We start from the raw sequence: 14,552 nt of genomic DNA on the forward strand, positions 1-14,552 counted from the left end.
TAGTTTGCAGAAATTATAAGCCAATTAATATTAATATTCAAAAATCTGTTAGTGAAAAAATAAGAAAATACACAGATTTAGGAAATGAAATAAAAATTATTTGGCATTCTCAGACTATAAAAATATTACCATTCGTTATTTCGGCTACTGGCATTATACCTAGCTCTCTAATTAAAAATTTAGGCGTATTAGATCTATCAAAAAAATTATATATAAAGATGCAAAAGTCGGTCATTTTGAATACATGTAGGATAACAAAAGATTTTTTAAATATTTATGTTGAGGGATCAGTAGGATTTATAGGCCCTGTTAGAAGTTCTACCGAGCCGAACCCTCTGATATGAAAATATCTGGAGTCGGTGAATTATTTTCCCATTTGATCTCTGGTGAGTTGACGTGTTGTTCTTGTATTGTTTTGTATTTATTTTCCTTATATAATGCACTTGCATAATGTTGATTGACTAGATGATCATTTGTGGAAAAGTGAGTGGAAGGGTTAAGTTTTTCCTTTGGGGAAGATTTAACCCGGACAACTAAATCGGAAGTTAAAAAAAAAAAAAATTGGATACCATATAAAACTAACACATTTTTTCCACCCTACGGAAAAAAGAAAGGCATGAAAGAAAGCCAATAAAATATGAAAATTATGTCGTTGGTAAAGTTGTGATAGTTAAAAGTTGTACCAATAGATGTCAATGATTGACTAACAATAAAAAACTAATACAAACGGTTTATCACTTGAATGCACACACAGCTTACAGCACGCCCGTACATAACATTATACATTTACTCTTAGATTACGTTTTATGCCTGAGACATACCACGCTATATTCTCGTGGCTTGGCCAATTTCAACATATCTCTCGCCATATATTCCCATTGGTGGTGCATTGCGAGCGATATGGTGAATAGGCTAAACCATGATGCGTATAGCGTAATGTGTCTCCATTCTATTAGTAGGAAGGTCGGTGAGGCGCGTCCATAGCTGCAATTTGCAGCTGATATTCGCGCGTATTTTTGAAAACACAGATGTATTTTTTGCAATAATTTAAAAAAATTTCAATGTCACGTACGCAAAAACCTAGAAAAGTTGACCATAAATATATAACAAGAAGTTACACCAGAAAGGACCTCATTGTCCAGAGGAGCAACATGGCAAATTATGAAAACACTTTTATACATATCTGCGGAATATCTTTGCAATAGAATGAGATACGGAGTTGAATAAAAAACGATTCGATGTGTTTTTTTTTGTAGTAACAATGTGTAGTATACATTGGTCAACGGTGGAAGTCGGGCACGCCCGAAGAAGACGAGGCACGATGCAGTGAAACAAAACTTTAAAAAAGTAAACTTTTCAAATCTTTAGAATAATATTATTTCCACCCAAATAACACTAAATAAAAACACTAGAATAAACAATATTAAAACTTTACTCCAAACCATTCATAACCCCAGCAACGCCAGGTACACGTCGGATAGTTAATAGTTAGGATAGTTAATAGTTAGGATAGTTAATAGTTAGGATAGTTAATAGTTATGATAGTTAATAGTTAGGATAGTTAATAGTTAGGATAGTTAATAGTTAGGATAGTTAATAGTTAGGATAGTTAATAGTTAGGATAGTTAATAGTTAGGATAGTTAATAGTTAGGATAGTTAATAGTTAGGATAGTTAATAGTTAGGATAGTTAATAGTTAGGATAGTTAATAGTTAGGATAGTTAATAGTTAGGATAGTTAATAGCTAAGTTAGCTAGCTAATATAATAAAATCCACACAGAATTAAATATTAAAACATGCAAAATGTCCTACATCGGTCTAATAACTAGGGACTGTGAAAAATTGTAAAATAATGTCACCTAAATTTATATATTAATGACACACATCATCGATATTTGTTGGTCGATGACACACATAGTAGATAGTTTCAATTGTTTTGAATTTTTTGTAGCATATTTCATTAGCATTTTCATGAGCATTTCATAGTTCCTTAGAATAGGCAATCTTCTTAGTTGGGAACTAATATCAACCTGACAATACATAATAACACCTGTATACATTTAATTAAAATAAAATACAACGCAATAGATTGAGTTGGATTGAGAAATATTATGTATATATATGTAATTAATAATCATTTTTGATTTTAGCATTTATATATAATAATAAATTTGCAAAAATCAGAAATTTTAAATACATGTTGGATTACGAAAGATTTTTTAAATATTTATATTGAGGGATCAGTAGGATTTATAGGTGCAATTAGAAGTTCTATCTAGCCGAACCCTCTGATATGAAAATAACAGGAGTCGGTGAATTATTTTCCCATTTGATCTCTGGTGATTTGATGTGTTTTTCTTGGATTGTTTTGTATTTATTATGCTTATATAACGCACTTGCATAATGTGGATTGAGTAGATGATCATTCGTAGAAAAACCCTTCCACATTCGTGTGTGGAAGGGTTTAATTTAATTTTAAAATATATACTATTAAATCAAAATATAAATATTCATATTTTAATTTAATGATATATATTTTAATATTATATGTATTCATATTCGTTATTATATACACTTCTGCATACAGGTTCACATTCTTCTGGGCTGGAATACACCGAAACTTAAAACACTTTGTGACATTTCATAAATAATTTATTTCACCAAAACTATGTTCAGAAATCATAATATTATTGATTTAGGTTTGTCCTTATTCCTACCAATTTCTTCGTTCAGTTCTACTGTTTTCAGTACTATGTGATTTGTATTGTGTTATTATTAGTTAATAACACAATACAATTGTAATATATTTATTTGTTTTTATGCCAATCGAATACTATAGAGTAGGCAGTACTCATGTACCTATACGAAATGCACGCCACTGCCTGTGAAGGATATTGCCGGGAGATTTATTCAATGCGTTATTTCGTGTGCGCGACAGATATTAATATGAGCGGAATGTTCTCGTGACCCAAGCGTCGCGCGTTGCGTCAGTTCCTACACCTGTCACACTACTTCAGTCGCCATCTTCCCCCGTATCATTCAACAAAATACGGGAATTCTGTCTTCATTTCGTAAACCATCACTTACCTAATATTTACATAGGTAAATTACTTTAAATTCCAGTCTTTGTACGTCACAAACAAAAATAATTATTCTGACCGCTGCGTCGTATCATTGGATTCATGTCTATTTGCGCCGGGTTATAAATAATTTGTATCTACATAAATATATTCAGCGGTTGTAAGTATCTACTGCCAAACAATATTAAACGACAACATACTTTCAGACGGTCGAGCCCCTGATTTTCTGACATTCCTCAGTAGACCATTCTTCTAGCAGAAAATAATAATAGGTGTCATAAAACATATGAATGTTGAAGACGGGAAGATTATAATAGTGTTAAGATGAGAATAGGCGCAATAAATAATCTAAGATGGCCAGAATAGCTGAGTTGGCACAATTTAAATTAAAAAAATAAGGATTGGAGCTTTCGTTCAGCCCAAAATGAAACCAAAATTTTGGTAACCAAATATTTATTTCAACGTGACCATTAAAATAAATACGCCTGCCATTTAGCTGAAAGTATCAATAAATTAAAAGATGCAATTTATGTTTCGTTATTATGCCTTTAAATGCGTTCGTTAGTAACTGAGTATCATCACATAGCCATCAACATAAGCCGATGACTCTCGTGCGCTATTTTAGTTTGATGCCACAATCAAAGTCACACTAAATACTGAAAACGTAGAATAAATAAGCCATTTGTTTAAGTGTGTGCATCGCGCTCCATGGCTGACAGCTCGTGCAGCGAATGAATGACTGACTGACTGCTTTGTGTGAAATTATAAAAAAATGCGCAACATAAATGAAATATAACGCCGGAAACAAAATACGATTAAAACACGAATTTATTAAACTGCCATATACCGCTCCAGCTAGCTCGGCGATGAACGGAAAAAACAACCAGCGAGCTTTCATTACTGTTTCATTAATTAAGTACAATTACTTACGATATAATACGTGGTAATTGGTATTATGTCTTCACCTCCTTAGACGCATTGTGTAAATTAAAAAACATACAAGAATGTTGGTGCGTTCTCCAATGAAGCTTTATTTTAAATTGAATAAGTTACATTGAAAGGTTATTCAATCCTACAATAAAAAGTTTTCAGCGAAGTCCCGGTGTGTTTACGTCGAGGGCACACTTGGACAGATTGACAGGAAACAAAGCGATTTCATCTTAACATAATAATTTGCGGTTGTCATTTCGCTAAAATTCCTTGGAGTCATTTTATTTAGCGATCAAATCCCAAGTGACGATTCAGATTACTAGGACTTTGGAAAAGAACAGCGAGAACAAAGGGGGTTTCTTTTCCCGCCAATACTAACGTTTTCGGAGGGAGGGTGGAAATGGCGACGCATGTCTCCTGTCAAATTATGTTTAACGCCGAGCCTCGCCGACATTTTTATTGGCTTAGTTGTATTTTATTTGTCGCCCCGGCTGAGATGTGTGTCAACGGGAACATGTGTTGACCGTTTTCCCTACTTCCCGGGCCTCGAGTCGTGGAACGTTTGACAACTTGAACGCTCAAATGATTATTACGCGCTATATTTTGCCTTTGACACTCCTCCAGAGAGTTTGTTCCCTGGAAACATGTTGTTAGTTGAAGGAGTGGAATCGTTCAGTATAGCCTGTCACTTCACAACGAGCTGGTCGTCGTTGTTTGTTGTGAAAATATGTTTCAGACGTGCATATTATTATTCAATACAAGTGACTTACGTGAAAATACGTACACAAGTTGAATCACTCTTATATAACCTGAGCTTTTAAATGCACCATCGAAATGTTTTCCTTATTAAATTAGTTTACACTATCAAGTCAATTATTGGTTTAACTTCATACAAACCGAAACGTATAATAACTTTATTCATGAGCAGTGATTTGGTTCAGATAATAACTCATCATGAAAAATATCCTCTGCCGTTGATTCCTCTTTGAAATTGCATATACTTGTTTGTCTTTTAAAGTACCTACGTGTTTCGCTCGCGTATTTATCTTCTTTGACTCCTCTTCGTTTACAGAAAATGTTCTTGACATTCCTCTCTGACTTTCCGTGAGGCTAAATATTATTTTAAAAAGCGAGTGCGTTTCTAAATCAGTTTGCAAAGGAATTCATATCGGCAGACAGACAAAAATATCAAAGGAGTGACAATATTTAGTGGCATCTAACGAGCGAGCGGCTGGAAGGAAATAAAAACATTATCGTAGCAACGAGCAACATCTGTTATCGTACTGTGTAAAATAAAAAGCTTAAGGAAAGTAAGACGTGTCAGACGTATGAAAAATTGGAAGCAGATATTTTGCACTCGTTCCTAATATTTGTGGAATGCGCCTCGCGCTGCAAGAGATTGCCATATTGTCAAAGCAAATGAACACATCTTGAATGCAGTCGCGTACTCGTTTGTTACAGCGAAACATTTCATATTTTTCTAAAACAGTAATCAAGCCGAGTAATTATAATTATAGTACAACTAATAGGTTAAATTCCACGATTGATTAATTAATTAATAATATTTTGGATTACTAGTTTCGATTGAGATAGAAAAATGCTACTTCTCACATGTTTGTTTTAAATTTGATGGTCAAAAACACTTGGCATTGTACGCGGATAGATCGTGAAATAGCCCAAGGGTTCAATACTTAAATAATAGTTGTTCAAGCAGACGACAGTGTTCATATTGTGGAAGTTAGTCAGAAGTTTTGTTTCGCACGGCAGTCGCATATTACAGGGTTAACCCTTCTAATGTAGCGGGGATTAAGCGGATTACTGCAAATGGGATAATAATGTCTCCTGCCTCGAGCATGCGAATGGTAAATATGGCCAGGAAATATAAGCTAAAGTGCCGCTGCAGTCATGGTGTGCTTTCCAAATAGAAGACAAGTCGGAATGTTTATTTCTGGGCTACGCGTTCCTCACGGCAGCTTCTCGGCAGCATCCCGGCGGCGCGGCGTCCCGGCAATGTGCCGGCGGTGTCCCGGCAGCATCCCGGCACGGGCACGGTATCCCGCCTGACAGGTGTCGGCGCTAGCGGGGATGTGCGTCATTAGCTCCTATTAATTGCTAATGTTTTTACCGTTCCTCTCTATACCTCTACACCGTACACCGCATTGCCACCGACACTCCGAGATCCAAGCGCCAACTGACTTATTAAAATAATAACATCGCGCAGATTTATGACATCAGTCGCGCGTGGGACAGTTACTGCTACTGGGGGAATATTCTAAATCTGACTTTGAGAAGCAATCTTTAGTTGCTTATATGTCTCTTAAGTTAACATAATGGCGCTGTGATCACTCAACTAATCAGACGTCCATTAAGCTTAAATGTTTAATATGGGTCGCAAAAGTTTACCACATAATTCTTCCAATTCTATTTAAGTGACATTCAAAACTTTCCAGATGAATAAATTCATGCGAAGTGAACATCGAAATCTCACATAATAAAACTAAACAGCCCATAAAAAACGAAGTTTTTAATACTATTATACATCTATTTTCAATTTTCGATCCAGTTGCGCCATCTCTTGGGCTGGCTAGTAGCCTATTTCAAAGAAGAAAACAAAATTGTTGAGGTTGAATCTGAGGACGGAACCTTACTCCCCAGGAACTGGCTCTTAAACTGCTGTGAACTTTCTAATATCTTTTAAAACAATTTTTTTTTGTTTTTACTGAGGATTGAACCTTCTTATCTCGGGGCTGAAGAAATACCGCAGAAAATGTGAAGAGGATGTAGAGGCTCCAATTCACCTTTGGTGCCAATCTCCCGCTCTGTTGGGAACAGGACTCATATACTTGGGAAGACGCACTGTAGAACAAGAAGACATAGCCACATATCCAATGGCAACCCTGGTGAACTGAAGAGAACGGGTTACTATTTAAGGAATAAGGTAAAATGGGTGATAGCACAATGGGCCTATGGCTTCAGTGGTCATGGGAACTTTACGTAAACCGTCTACTCTTTAAAAAAAACCCACTAATACCCAAGTCGTAACCTAATTGGATAGTACCGAAATTTATTTCGTATATTAACTGCTGTAAATAAAAAAAAATACGTCTTTTAATTTCAGCAGTTCCAAGATTCCATTTCATTCATTCGTTTTTCCTATTTTTTTATTAATTTCTTAAGAAAACCAAATCTAATTACTAATATGTATTTAAAAAGAACCCAAGAAGGAATATCAATGTCATGTTTGTGGAGTGTATTGAATACAAAGGAAACTCTTGAGGAGGGATTCCATATTGAAGATGAAACAATAAAAGAGTCGTGAGATCAGACAGTAAGAGTAAACAGCGGAGAGGAGTGGAGCAAGAGGGAGATGAATGTATGTAGTGAGTTGTCAGACGATAATCCCACGATAGCTGAAAGGAACGAGAGTGAAGAGAATAAGCCAACAAGTTCTGTCTGTTTCTGCCATAAGAGAATATTCCCCGCAACCTTTCGCAGCGAGCAATGAGTCACTAATATTATCTAGCAGCTGGAAGCCGCCCATTGTGGAAGAATGATATTAATGAACTTCAGACATATAAGCTGTTTTCTACCAACAATTATTCATCACTTCCCTCATACTCGTATTCTTTCTTTGACGTTCTTGCATAAAGTTATCGTTTGTTTCTGTACAATATCCATTCACTTTATGGAGCTGTATATACTTCCGATTCCTTATAAAATATATTATTGACTACATTTTATGCTGTGCGCATATAAAATAATCAGTTCAATAAACGCAAAACAGAATTAAACTTGAATAGTTATTGAAATCGCAAATTTTCTTTATCTATCAATTTAGACAGTTTATTTTATGAAGCTTTTAATATTACAACTAAATAAATGTTTGATCTTAAGACATTCAATGACCAATTTTGTACTTGTCTAAATAAAGTGACGTAATAATACAATGCAGAAGTGTTTCTTTGTGAGGGACATTATTTTTGTTATTTGTTTTTGGGGTGTTATGCCGTGTTGCGCTAACTCCTTCTTTAACCAACGTTTCGGACAGCATTGGAGTGTCCATCATTAGGGCAGATGTGTTATTTAAATAACACATCTACCCTGATGATGGACACTGCAATGCTGTCCGAAACGTTGGCTAAAGAAGGAGTTAGCGCAACACGGCATAACACCCCAAAAACAAATAACAAAAATACTTTTGGCAGTGAAAATCTTAAATCATAAGGGACATTATTGTTTAAATTGTATGTCAAAACCAGTTGTCTGATTCCATATATAAAAAGTAGATCATACCCACAACACAAGATTTAGTCAAAATGAAGGCTTGTCCATTCCAAAAATGTAATTTTTTATCACATAAGCTCCACGCAGGAGGCCCTGAGGAAAATAATTTCCCTCAAGGTCTTTATCATCTTTGGGGATGCTGTGTAGAGGATATTTTTAGGGAAAGGAAGGCGAGCAAATTCTGGGAAAGGAAAAGGTATGAGGGTTGGGTAAGAATCTGTGGAACAATGTGTCAAGGACAACGTCTTTGGATCTATCCCTCTCACTGAGTCGCAAAATGATGGGTCGAGAGTCCGGCTGGAGAGGTAAAAAGGTTTCCCTCAACCAGGATAAATGCATCCGCCGCCAAGACTTAGACAAACCTCACCCCATAAACCCGGGCACCCTTGCTAAGTCACCAAACAAAGTGAATTCTTAAGGTTACCTAATTTCTTAAGGGTGGTGGTTATCCAATAAATCGTTACCGGGGCGGCGGTACCCATACTAATCTCTCAAATAAATACGGGCAACGAACTTTCACTTATCTTGTACTTGCTACATTTAATACGATGCCAATGCATATAAAAAGTGAATCAAATTGCACCACGGAACAAAAAAACGGTAAGTAAAAAAAGCACCTTTAGATTAGTATGATATAATTTTTTTAACAGAAAGACAAACTTTTCCGGGTTACGAATAACCTGACAATTTTTGAAATCTCCTACTACCACTACTGCCGTGATGGAGGACTTAGTCAGTCGAGGAATTGAACGTAGGACAATAAGGTGGGACCCAAACGCAATGCCAATTCAGGTAGCAACGATTGGATTCAACTTAAGAGAGGGAATTAAAATTTCATTCAAAATATTTAATGTACCTACATAAAATCTTAATAATAAAGCAGAAAATTTGTATAAAGCATAAAAAATCCTTGGGGAGGGACAGGAGCTCTGGCGTTACGAAAATGGCCTACTATAGGGTTTTCCAATAAGAGGTGTTGTTTTGAATAGCCCGCTATTTTGGTAGATGTTACTTTTGAAGCTGTCATTTTTTGACATTTGACAAGTAGAAACTACGTCATTAATAAAAATGGAACTATACACGCTTCAACAACGCATTGACATTATTAAAATTCACTTCAGTGAATCAAATGCAAATCATCTTGAGTGATTAGACCCATTTCCACCTCGGTGGGTTCGTCAACAAGCAAAATGGTCGCATCTGGGGCTCGGAAAACCCAAGAGATATTGTTGAAAAGCCTCTCTATCCTCAAAGTATGACTGTTTGGTGCGGTTTATGGTCTGGCGGAGTCATTAGACCTTACTTTTTCGAAAATGAGGCTGGAGCAACAGTTACGGTGAATAGATTGCGCTCGAGAGATGATTAATATTTTTTATGGCCGGAATTGGATGGAATTGATCTGGACAACGTTTAATTTCAACAAAACGGCGCTACGTGCCCCACAAGCAACGAAACCATTGATCTTTTACTATTGAATATCAAAATAACACCTTTTATTGGAACACCCCGTATGTTCTGTCTGGATTATGAAGATCTAGATCAATGGAACTATTATCTAACAAAGTGATTTTCATCTTGAATTAATGAGCATTACAATTATTGATGAGATACTCTAAGACATGTAGAGTGAAAAATAATAAAAGACCATAATATGAATATATTTCGCAAAAGCTAATCTAGATCTCACGCGAAGCCAGGAATTTTAGCCAGATATTCATAATTGCTTATTTCATTAAAGCGGTCTCTCTCAAAATCAATGATTTCATCATAAATCATTCATCGAAAGAATACGGAATATTTTTTGTAGATTTATAAAGCGGTACGAAGTAACATAGAGCGTTGCACTGAGATTAACCATAGCCTTGATGATAAACACAGCAGAGTACGTGATGCTGACAGAATACCGAAAAGCTGTTCTTAAAAATAATGTTTACGAAAAAATGCACAACGTTCAAATCAATTTGAATTTAATTCCGTATTATGTTTTCTTGAGGCATAAAGATATATCTGTTCTAAGTTATTCTACTAAAATCAGCACGGTAGATTTATCTGAGTATTGAGTCAAAACCAAACAATGATTGTTTATTTCTACATGATCAAGACCCCAAACAGAATACCTGTGAAAGAAATACTTATGTACGAGATGACAACGCCGTTGTTGGGAAAGATAACAGTATATAAAAATCATGAAAATACGGAAAAGGAAATTAATGCATATTAATAGTTATTTCGTTAAAATTAAAATCCATTACTTATTGTATTATATTACATTATTGGTGGCTTATTGTTATTGGTGTGAAAGTTGTAAGGTTTTTTTTTCTTCCATTTTTAAACTCAAAATATGAACCAAAGAATCTGAAATAGGTTCTTATTTTAGATTTAAATAAAAAAAACAAATATTTTATTAGTATTATTAGTGGGGCAAAATTTAAAAGGGAAATCTAATAGTCTTATATCTATAAAAAAATATGCGTTAACAAAGAAAATTGTGATTGTAAGTAATTTTACCTTTTACTCAAGAATTTTATTTTTAACATTTTTTTCATGATTTTTTAAACATCTAATAGCGAACACTTCCGAGTTTCCAAATTATCTTTTCAATGAAGCAATCGATCAAAACAGTTCTATTAATTTGAAATACTCCACTATACTGAGAAGTGATAACGCTGATGAAATTCAGCAATTTACCTCCTGCAGGTAGAGTGCAGTATATTATGATGGATGAGCGATGGACGGTCCTCACATCATCAGCTGTCAAAGTCTGACAGCGCTAACGACCAGTGTAATACAATATGGCCTGGAAAACTGTACACAAACTATAACTGTTTGCAAAATGAATGAAAACCAGCGGTGGCCCTAATCCTACAAAATAAAATAGGATTTTTTTTAACACATAAAACAAAAAACCTTTTCGTTCTAATTTTAATTTTTTTTTCGTGGAAAAGATTTCTCATGAAAAATAAAATGTATTTGTTTAGGGAAAATTGTTAAATTTTGAGAAATTCCAACACGGCAATGGTGTAAACTGTAAACAAATACAATGCGATTGCATCATAAAGAGCAACCGGCACGGGACATCCATTATGTCGGTCCCTGTGACGTCACAGGGAGGTACCTGGTCCCCGTGTGGGTGTGCAGTGCTCTTTCGTAATTAATGGCTTGGCCGGCGCCCATCCATCAGGCTGGTGCTCGGTGGAGGTGGGCACGGGCCGGAGGGTCCCCTGGAGGCCGGCGCGGCCTTTTCGGGCCCCGGGTGGGATTTTATTGGCCTAGAGATCGCGTGAGTAGCTAAATTTGATGCCTTGTTTTAAGTCACCTGATTGTGCATAATAAATAGAAACACCTTATCGTTACCAAAAATATACGCAAATAAGTTAAAGAAACTCACCTCAGAAAGTACTTGTAACGTAGTTTGAAGGTTTAATGGGTTGATTTCATCTGAAAAGAGAGAGAGACTATTTATTAGACATTTATCTAAGATGTAGGCATACAAATAAAGACGATGGAACGGCTAAGTAGTTGGACTAATAGTATTTTATTATATTTTTTATTTTTTTTTAATTGTTTAATATTTGTGTTTTTTACAATAAATATACAATGTTTACAAGTTATACTGTTTTAATTTATACTACACTTCCATTAAAAACATTTGCTTGGGGATGGAAAAGGAGTGTAAATTTGCGACAAATAATATAACCAGGTTACAAAGTAAAAAGAAAACTTTTTAATAAGGTATTTTATATCAGGGTGGCGCAGATGGATTGAGTGGTTTTAAAATACTTGTCAAACTGTCAATTTTAAAGGTATTGGATTGAAATAAAGTGCAAAACGTGTAGTTACAATGGAAATTTATTAACAAAAAATTAGTAAAGTTAGTTTTTAAAAATTACATCCATCAAACGCCCTCCTTCTCGAGCGACGCATTCTTGGAGTCGGTCTTTAACGTTCCGCATTGCCCGCTCAGCACATCACCAGGATTTAATGTGATTTCGTTGTGAATTGCTGCCTTCAACTCCTGAATGGTCCGGAGTTTGTTCATGTACACCCTTGCTTTTAAATAGCCCCATAAGAAGAAGTCACATACCGTGAGGTCCGGTGAATGAGGGGACGTACAGTCCACTTCAAAACCACCACTTCAAAACCACCCATTGGCCCCCTCGTTTGTTTTTTTTTAATAAACTTCCATTGTAACTACACGTTTTGCACTTTATTTCAATCCAATACCTTTAAAATTGACAGTTTGATAAGTATTTTAAAACCACCCGATCCATCTGCGCCACCCGTATGAATAATAATGTTTTAATAGGATTCCAGCTGAAATTTTAAAATTTTTATTTTAAAAATATTCATTATTTTTAAAACTTAAATGTTTTATTTTGTCATTTTAATAATGAACACAATCCTGCAATAATTGTCTACATATAAAACTTAATGTTTAAAACAAACACAGTGGAGGTGTTTGAATAATGAAAAGCTCTATCTGCAACTCTCCAACATCCAGTTAGGCTGAGCTTTAAGCCCGCGTAGCGTGTCCTGAGAATATGGAGCTGTCACTAGTAATCCTGCAGGTAGCTAGTAGTACCCACTAGATTGTAGCTTGTAGCTATCTGCTGGCAGTTGCCTATTTGCAACTACCCATACACGACACCGGAAACGGTTTGTTCAGATTTTAATAGTTGCGAACTTACTTCATTGTTCCAGTCCGCAGTTTGCAAGGCCCTGCAAAGTTTCCTCTGAATACGAGCTTTTATCAGGAAGTGAATTAAAAAATTGTGTATTTTGTTGTAAGTTTTAGTTTTAATTAGATTATTAAACAATTCATTGATATTTAGTCGTCATTCCACAACTATCAATATTTAATAGAGGATTTTTATTGTGAACATTATTCTCATCAACCTGAATGCTTTACACCGGTAGGAGAGAGTGAGGATATTTGGGCCAATTTTAGTAAAAGTAGACAATGAAGATATGTAAAATGGAATTTATTCCAAATAATTACTAAATTATTAGACCACAGGCTTACACAATTATTCTATTTAAGTTATAGTGTACACCGAAATATAGGTATTTTGATGACATGTCCATATAGATTTATTATAATAAATATATTTTTTTTATAATACATGTGTATAAGGATTGTGTTAGGACATAGATAACTATGTACCTTAAATTGATTTATTTTTGGGGGGTATTATGTCAAATTACGCTACCTCCTTCTTTAGCCAACGTTTTGGACAGCATTATGGTGTCCGAAATGTTGGCTAAAGAAGAAAGTAGTGCAACATGGCGTAGTACCTCAAAAATAATAGGCGTGTAATGGCTATGAAAATCTGAAATCAAATAAATTTCCTTTTTGTACCATTCCTCCTGACAGCGGGTGGTTTGCTGTTTGTTGACAAATGTATAAAATTTAAACTGATTTAGTTTACGTTTCCAAAATGACCGAATCTTATTTTGAACGAATATATTCATTCTTTGTGTACCACAATGTTTTTTTAGGTAGGTGCAACACTAAAACCACGTTATTCGGTGCTACCAAAGAGCGATTTTCCTAAATTGGAAAAATACAATCTTCTAATCCAGCTCTCGTTATAAGAAAGTTCACAATTAGAATTTTGCTGTTGCATATTTCTTCAACTCGACCTACATAATGAATAATTTTCTACACAAATGAAAGAATATCTTTGTTTTAAACCACTTTATTAAATTTATATACGTCGACCGGTTATAGTTTATATTTGTACTGTCCTGATGAAGGTTGAGTTCAACCGAAACCGGTCGACGTATATAAATTTATTAAAGTGGTTTAAAACAAAGATATTCTTTCATTTGTGTAATAATGTCAAGCCACAAAGTGTTTGCTTCCTTCGATAATTGAATAATTTTCTTTTTGACCCCAAATCTCAAGTAAACAAAGTTCCCTGTTTTGTAATTTGTATTATTATAATTAAAAATCTGTACCATTTCCAACATCAAACATTCTATCATCCGAATAGTCCATAAGCATTATTTCATCCTCACTGATTAAAGCAGGCCTGAAAATTTGTTTGAGAAGTTTTTGTTATTTTTTTTTACATTAGAAACTCTTTGTCCTGCTCCGAAATTTTGCTTCAACCAGAACTGCAAGGTATTTTGCAATTTTTTTTTGTTTGAATGGTGCGTAATGCATTTTTGAAGAAATTTTAAAATATTTTGCCAACTGTAACTCCTGCCCTGCAGTAAACACTAAACTTGGCACGCATTCGTATTTGCAAAATG

The 14,552-nt window shown here is 34.9% G+C and overlaps 1 protein-coding gene across 9 annotated transcripts in view; it reads right to left on the reverse strand.

The window, feature by feature from the left end:
* Positions 1-14,552, reverse strand: part of mbl (splicing regulator muscleblind) — a 464,503-nt gene that overhangs the window by 302,753 nt on the left and 147,198 nt on the right. For all 9 annotated transcript variants that reach the window (XR_016305787.1, XR_016305788.1, XR_016305786.1 and 6 more), the window contains exon 3: positions 11,683-11,732. The gene's annotated coding sequence lies outside the window, so the exon portion shown is untranslated. The remainder of the gene's footprint in view (positions 1-11,682; positions 11,733-14,552) is intronic.

Source organism: Hesperophylax consimilis, chromosome 4 (assembly GCF_061612785.1).
Source record: "Hesperophylax consimilis isolate HC1 chromosome 4, BYU_Hcon_1.0, whole genome shotgun sequence".
Taxonomy (NCBI): domain Eukaryota; kingdom Metazoa; phylum Arthropoda; class Insecta; order Trichoptera; family Limnephilidae; genus Hesperophylax; species Hesperophylax consimilis.